Consider the following 8,015-nt stretch of genomic DNA (forward strand, 5'->3'; position numbering starts at 1 on the left):
AGGGAGGAAGACAAAAAAACAAAGGAAAGAGTGGCGGGGGGGGTGGGGGGGGAGGCGGGAAACAGAGAAAAGGAGAAGCAACCTCCAAACCTGGAAGGGACTCCAAGGTCTCTGAAGAGCTGGCCACGAGACGGGGCCACTCGATGAAAGCGCGAGCAGAGCAATTGCGTGCACACCGCAAACCCCGTGATCCGGGGAGGGGGGTGGGGATGGGTCGGGGTCCCTCATTAATTGGGATATTGCTCCCTATCCCTGCAGGCGTCTGGATCTGACCCGTGCGGAGGGGCTGGTGGCAAGAAGGGGAAGCGGGGGTTTGGGGACCTGAAAGGAGAGAGAAATGGACCGTCCTGCCCGGGCGCAGCTCGCCACAGGGAATGGGATGGAGGAGACAGCCACCAAACTTGTGTGGGGAAGTGCCCCTTTCTCTCAAAGCTGTGTGGTGAGCCGGCGGCGCGGTGCTGAGGGGACGGTGTGGGAGGGGGAGCGTTGGCACCCCGCATCAGTGAACCAGAAGGGACCTATAGCCCGGCCATCCTGGGAGAGATGAGCAGGCGGCACCGCGGGGCAAGGAACGGGCCCGGGCCCAGGCCCCGGCCCCAGATCCACACCCAGAGACCCTGCTCCTGGCTGTGGCAAAGTGCCTCTGTGGGGACACCCCATCCCTCCCTCTCCTCTTGCAGCTCACAAACCAAAAGGCTTCAAATACATCCACATTGCACCCCCCCCCTCCCCTCCCCGTCTATGTATATGTATGAATATACTTATTCACATTGATATATATACAGCTACAAACACAAGCCCATTTTAACTCTGTGGCAAACCAAAGCTTTGGGTTGCCTGCCCCACACACACTCCTCCTCTCTCCTTCTGCCTGCAGTCACCTCTAAAAGTCCCTGCCACCGTGCAGCAAGTTCCCCTCCCTTTGGAGAAAGAAACACTAAGAATAAAGGCCTCTCTATTTCCCCCATCCCCCAGAATGATAAAATAAAAGGAAAGAAATTTAAAAAGAAAAAGATAAAAAAGCAGTGGAAGAAGGGATAGAAAAGCATTGCCTGTGGCTCAGCTGAAAAAGGAGCCAGCTCGGAGCAAAGGCTGCCGTCCCTGCAGTTTCACAGGGTGACACGCACCCTCGCTGGGGAAACTGAACAAAAAGTAAGGAAAAGTAGAGGGGGGAAAGAAAAAAAAACCCGCTCGAGCGACCGTGTGAGCAAAGGAGCTGAGGTAGGAGCACTTACGTCGGCGGCAGGTCCTGCGAGGGCTGCGATTTGTATCCCAGCAGCCGCCCTGTCCTCGCTGGCAGCCCCGGTGGCGTCGGGGCAAGCGGCGCGGGAGGCTCTCAGGCGAGTGCCATTCCTACAGGGAGGCTTGGTTTTTACTAATACCCCGGCTGGATGTCTCTAGCTGGCTTTGCTGCTTAGCACCGGGGGAGGGAAGGGCGGAAGGTGGAGCCAAGAACTCCTCAGAGCCAGAGTAGGGTCGGGAGGGGACTGCGGGGAGGGGATGCAGGCAGCCCCCCACCCCACCTCGGCCACCGACATGGTCCTTGCTTTCCCCTGGTGCCCGTTTCTTCAGCACTGGGCTGCTCTAGGCGGCATGGCCACCACAGGGATGGTGCTGGAGGATTCAGACCTGGGGGACAGGGGGCTGGTGGGGTGCTGGAAGTGGCCTGGGGTGGTTTGGGGAGATGGATGTACGCTCCAGGACTGAGATCCCCTTCCTTGCCCCTTCTAGCACAGTTGCTCCTGTGGGGTCCGGTGCCCACCATGTGCCAAATAAATCCCTTGTCCCTGTCACTCACAGGGACTCGAGAGAGAGCCCAGTGCAGGGACAGCAAGTTGATCAGGGGGCTGGAGCATCTTATGGGAAAAGGCTGTGGGTACTGGGGCTATTCTGCCTAGAAAAGAGGAGACTGAGGGGGGATCTCATCAACACTTATAAGTAACTAAAGAGTGGATGTCAGGAGGACGGGGTGATGCATTTTTTCTGTAGTGCCCAGAGACAGGACAAGAGGTAATGGGCATAAGCTGGAACACACAAAGTTCCACTGAAACACTCCTTTGCTCTTGAGGTGAGGGAGCCCTGGCCCAGGCTGCCCAGGGAAGGTGTGGAATCTCCTGCTCTGGAGGTTTCCAAACCCACCTGGACATGTTCCTGTGTGACCTGATCGAAGGGAACTTGATCTCTAGAGGTCCCTTCCAACCCCTGCCATTCTGTGATTCTGTGACACGATTCCATGACTCTGCTGGGCTACAACAAGTTTGCCCTGGGACCCCAGGGTCAAGATGCTGCCAAAAGGGCATCTTCATCCAGACCTGAGCCTGCAGAGTGGGGAAGGCAATGCAGGAGGTCAGGGGCATCCTGAGGCTGGAGGATATCAGGCCCAGGGAAAATACCATGCTGTATTTTCCACCATGCTCTGGGTACTGGTTTGAACCTTCTTATGACTTTTGCACCCTAGAGACAGGTTTGTCGCAGCTTGTGTGTCTCTCTGGGGTCTAGCCAAGACAAACAGGCTCTGCTTCCTTGGACCCTGAATTGCTCCTGAAGGCAAATGTGGGGTCTTTCATGAGGAAAGGGTGGTCTCCTGACAAGAAAGACTCTCTCACACCGCCCCTCATTTTTGCTGCTCATACACTGAGACACACAAAAGCTCTCAGCACTCGGTATACCAGGATGTTCTCCATCACATCTCCCTTTTTCTGTCTTGCTTTTCTTCACAGATGCCTCTAGTAGTTGGTTTCTTCCATTTCCTTTGTCACCAGGGCTCATACAGACCAACACCAACCCTGTAATCATGAGAGGTCACCCACAAAACATCTGGTCACCCTCCTGAGTCAGCAGTGAGATAAACCTAGCTCTCCCCAGCTCCTCGCTGGAGAGCCAACCTGAAGACCCTTCAGTGCTGTCAGAGAATACAAAGAGTTGAATGGATGTGATTCAGGGAACCATATCCAAGGGATTTCAAGAACATTTTCAGCTCCTGGAGCAGATATTCACTGCCCAGAAACTTTCTGTTAGAAAGATTCAGCAAAACCACTGGCTGGTACCACAGGAAGCGTGAGGGAGCCAGTCCTGACTATGATGCTAAACACCTGAGCAAAAGCCCTCAGAGAAAACCTGGGGGCTGGCCACTGCCCTTGCAGACCTGGCTGACAGCATGGGCTATTCCCCTGCACATCTGCTGTTGTCTGGAGTAAGAAAAGCTCTGAAACCACAGGGTGGCTGGAGGGGAAATCTCACCAGAGCTCAGTGAGAGAGATATCTTTACTGAGCAGAGCTGGGAGAGGGAATGGCTGTGTGTCATTAAAGGTACCTCTTGCATCCCTTAATAAAACCCCTCAAGGATCATCTCCTACTTTCCTGTCTTCAGCATTGCCTACTCCAGGAAAAAAAACCCATAAGATGAGCTCAGATGCGCTTCTTCACATGGTACCTTTTCCCTTTGGAAGAAAGGAATTTGGGTGCCTTTCTCTTGGATGCTGAAAAAAACCCAAGTGGGTGAGAGCCTGAGAAAACAGCATCGAAGACAAAGCAGCAGCTGGTGAACTTCAGGTCTTGCAACACATGATGAGTTCTCTCACCAAGAGGCGCTCCTGGTTGTGCTTGTCATGAGAAGGGGTCTTGCAGCACAGACCCCTTCTGTCTGTGCTCACTTTCTGTCTGGCAGACAGATAACCAGTGAAAATGAGCAGGGCAAGGTCGCTTTGTAGAAAGTTGTCTGTGACCCATTGGATGCGGAGTCCACAATGCTGCAGAGCTCATGGCATCTTCCCCCAGCCAGCAAGGGCCATCCTCAAGCTGCAGTGACCCTGCATATGAGGTGTGGGAGAACTGGAAGGAGCAGAGAGTGAGTCTCCTGCCTCACAGCGAGACAGCCACTGCTGAGAAACACTGCCCTGCTTGTTCCCCTGGCTGCAGTCAACCTCCAGCCTGGGGGCCAGGAGGAAGAATAACACACAAAATGGACAGTCAAGGATATTTTCCCTCCATTCAAATGCCTGGTTCCTGTGAACACCATGGGAAATGGACAATGGGGAAGGATTTTCTCATTTCCCTCTATAGTGGGGATACAGGGTGCTAGGCACTGAGTGGTAGGAAGTGAGAGAAGATTCCCCAATCAGGAGATAAAGGTACCCCACAAGGCACTGAGAGGGGCTACACAGCCTGCCTCAGGTCATGCCCCAAATGCAGGCAAGCTCTGTGAGGAGAATGAGACGGTGCTTGACCCCAGCAAGACAGGGAGTGGTGGGGCTCACATCTTCCTGCATTCCCACAGGCCATGGGTGAGCAGAGGAGTGTTTGACCCTCCACTCCCAACTGGGCCAAGAAAGGGACCAAACCCAGAAGGGATTTCAAGCAACCCTCAGGGCTCTGGACTGGGGTTTGTCTCACTCATCACCAGCCTTGTCAGAGGCTGCTGCCACCTGCCAGGCAGGAGCCAGGTTCCATTTGGGCCTGTTGGAAGAGCTGTGGGTGCCTCAGCTGCAGAGACATCCTCAAAGGAGCCTGCACCAGCTACACAGCCTCTGCAACATGCAGTCACAGTCCCTCCTCAGATTTAAGTGGCAAAGAAGGGTTTTATTCCCCTCATTCTGCCTTTCTCCAGTGCTTGGGGTTTTTTTCTTCCTTTGGTCCTGCCTCCTCTTTCTGAACTCTTTCCCTTTAATGTCTTTTTCCCTGTTTCCACCTCCCTTTCACAGCATTGGCTCCTCATATATCCTTTTCCAAGTCTTCTGTCCATGTGTCTACAAAGAGGCAGATATAGGAGAAAGAGCTGTGGAAAATATACCTCTGCTGCAGCAGGAAGAAGTGTGATGCTTTCTCTTCAGTTGAGCACTTTTTAGAGACAAGGACCCTCCAAGAGCCACCGCTGGCCACAGCAGATAACACTGCAGAAGTGGTCTTTCTAAATGCAAGTCTTCCTAGTGACTGGTCTCTGGGGCAACGCCGATACAGGTTTCCACACCTTCTTTCCAGCATAATTTTCTATGGCTGAGATGCTCCAGGTCCATAAAAGAGGTCAGTCCTTTGCAGACAACGGGTCTGACACTGAAGGTCGATCCCGAGCCGCAGATGTTGCTAAACCACAAATTTCAGCCAGTGAAAGGCTTTGTTTGGGCCTCAGTCCACAAGATGCAACGGTGGAAGGATGCCACCACAGAGACACACTGGGAAAGAAATGGGTAAAAGTGGATGGGGAGTGGGGATGTCCCACTCTGCTAGGTACCCCTGCATCCCTGCTGCTCCAAAGGGCAAAGGGAAAGTGGTAGGCTTGGCAGTGTGGGGTGAGTGGTTGGACTGATCTTAAAAGTCTTTTCCAACCAAAATGATTATATCATTCTATGAAAGGCACTTTGCTGCCGGCTGGGTGCCTGGCGAGCAATGTGCATTGTCACAGGAGCAGGCTGAGGCAGCTGCTGGGATTTCAATGAGGAGACCACCTCCAACACTAAGGTGAGACCACTGAGGTTGCTGAGGAATGATTTTGCTGGATAGCATCCATTCCCTGTACCCGTGGCAAGGGAAGAGTAAGAGGGGAGAGCCTGTCCACAGCAGGGGAGTATCAGGAACCCCAGCACTAGAGTCAGGGCCAGCTTTTGTCCCCTGCCCAGCTTGGGGGCACAGCACTGGTATTGTCCCAGGACTGCCTGGGAAAATGGGAGGGGTTCCCTGTGAAATCTTTCCATATAGTAAAACAGCGTCAGAGCTGGGGAACAAGGAGGGGACAACACAGACATTCGAAAAAATACACACACACACACACACACACACACACTCCCCCCCCCAGCAAAACAATGCCCACAGTGTGCTGAGGGAAAGGGAGACCCATGAATTGAGAGTTTGATAAGGATTTTCTCAACGGCCCCTTCAGTTTTCCCAACAACCCCCCCATCCCCCCCGCCCCTTCCCTTGCCGACTTTCTTGTTTGGGCCTTAAACAGTGCGCTGTCTTTGTTCGGGATACAGGTGAACGACAATCATGTGATTAACACACACTCACACTCACACACACACACACACACAGGCACGCACATAAAAAGCTTTTTAAGAGCGTCCAGCTTGCTCCAGACCCAAAGACGGGAGAGGAGACCCGGGCTAGGAGGAGCCACTGCGTTGGGGACGAGCGGGTGCCACTGCCTCTCTGCAAAAATCCCCTTCCCGTGGAGGTGGGCACATGAGGCAATGAGGGGTGGGAGCGGGGAGGTGGGGAGGGAAAAGGTTTGGGATTTAGGGGTGGGAGTGGTGGGGGAATCTTTCCCCATGTCGGGCAGGCTGGTGTGGGTTTGCACTGGTTGTGTCCCCTCATGATGCTGTGGGAAGGACAAGGGGGTGATCATCCCAACGTTGTGCCAGAGAGGGTGATGCAGAAGTCACCCCTGCTCTCCCTGGAGGAGAGAAGCCACATTTCCCATGCCAAAGCCAAGCCCTCGACCCTCCTTGGCTCCCATGTGGGATTTGCTTCTCTGCCGACATGAGGCTTGCTGGTCCCGCCATGACTGGAGAAGGGGGCTCCATGAAGAAGACTGAGCCTCCTAGAAAGGGAGGATGTCTCCCCACTCAAGCTGTGGTGCAGCAAGATCTGAATGGATTTGTTCAGTCCCATGGTGGGCCTGAAGCTAAAAGAGAAAAGCAGAGGACCAAGCAACCCAGGCGGTCGTGGGAAAGTTGTGCACGGCACAGAGAGTTGACTCATGCTGGAAGCCCCACTGGCCCAGCCAGAAGCGGTATCTCCAACATCCTCCGTGAGGACTGCATGTCACCTTTGGTGTGGAGATGCCATGGGGCACAATCACATCTCATCACCGTGACCATAAAATAGCTGGGAAGCTGGTTACTCAGCCCTGGGAAGACGCAGAAGCTAGCGAGGGGACGGCCACGTGACCATCCAAAACATCCACAAGAGGAAGACATGAAAGAACTGGAAAAAATAGCAAGGTTTCAAATGGTTACTCTTTTTATTTGAAGATCGCTTGAGTGTGCTGCTCCAAGGACCGGGGGGGGGCGCGGGGAGTGAAGGGAGAGACCGCCACAAGCCTTGAAAAATCGATGGGTCTGCAGCTGGTCTCACTTGTGAGACATCATGAGACGTGATTGATGGCAGGCCGGGAGAGATCAGGGCCAAGCACCCAAGTCCAGCCCCGCCTCCACCACTTCCTCGTGCCCTTCTCTCCAAATGCCTCCCCGTTCTGAGGTCACGACCGCCCTCCCAAATTCCCAGCGTGCATGTTGTTTTCAGGGCCTTTCCACGAACAGGAGCAGCAGAAGGGCCCCAGAGCTCAGATCTGTGTCACCCTCCACAATTCTGTGGCGGCCATGACCTCCAGAAAGCCCTTCAATTTGCCTCGTGCCATAGGCATCCTCCCAACAGGGAGCTGGACATAGGAACCACTGCTGGACTCTGGTCTTCATGACCCTTCAACCGCTTCTGGCTGAAGCTCCCAATATTAGTCCTAGATCTTCCCAGATGCCTCTTTTTACTTCCCATTGTGGGCATCAGTGGACTGGCTGGACACAGCCAGTTCAGAACGAGGAGAAAGGACATTGTGTAGGAAGCTCTTTAGGGCTTGGGTCTGGGTTGCAGAGTCTCACCCAGCTCTGCAGGAGGAGAAACCCCACTGCTGCTGCTGCTGTGCGTGCCTTTATGTGGCCCAGAGGGCAGAAGACTCTGCTTGGTGGAAGGTTTATTTGCTCTAAAGTGGTGGGTTACACTGCCAGCTGCTTTGGGGAGGAGGTGTAGGGAAAACCTCATGGAAAGGAGAGAGGAGCATCACCTCTGAGCAATTGCAAAGACCCCGGGCAGCTCCCGGCCTGCCGGCTTGGCCAGCTCAATGTTTCATGGGCATGGTGAGGACTTGTGATGACTAAACGTGACAATTTTCCTGCATTACTTGGGTCTGGGAAGATCAAAGAGGAAGGGGGGCAGGCATGCCTGTCTGCTACCTGCTTTGATAGGTGGCACAGAGCCTGCTTGGCTGTTAACTCCCTCGCCTCCTGCCAGAGGCCAGCTGTACTTTC

This window comes from Colius striatus, chromosome 1, assembly GCF_028858725.1.
Source record: "Colius striatus isolate bColStr4 chromosome 1, bColStr4.1.hap1, whole genome shotgun sequence".
In the NCBI taxonomy this organism is placed as follows: Eukaryota; Metazoa; Chordata; class Aves; order Coliiformes; family Coliidae; genus Colius; species Colius striatus.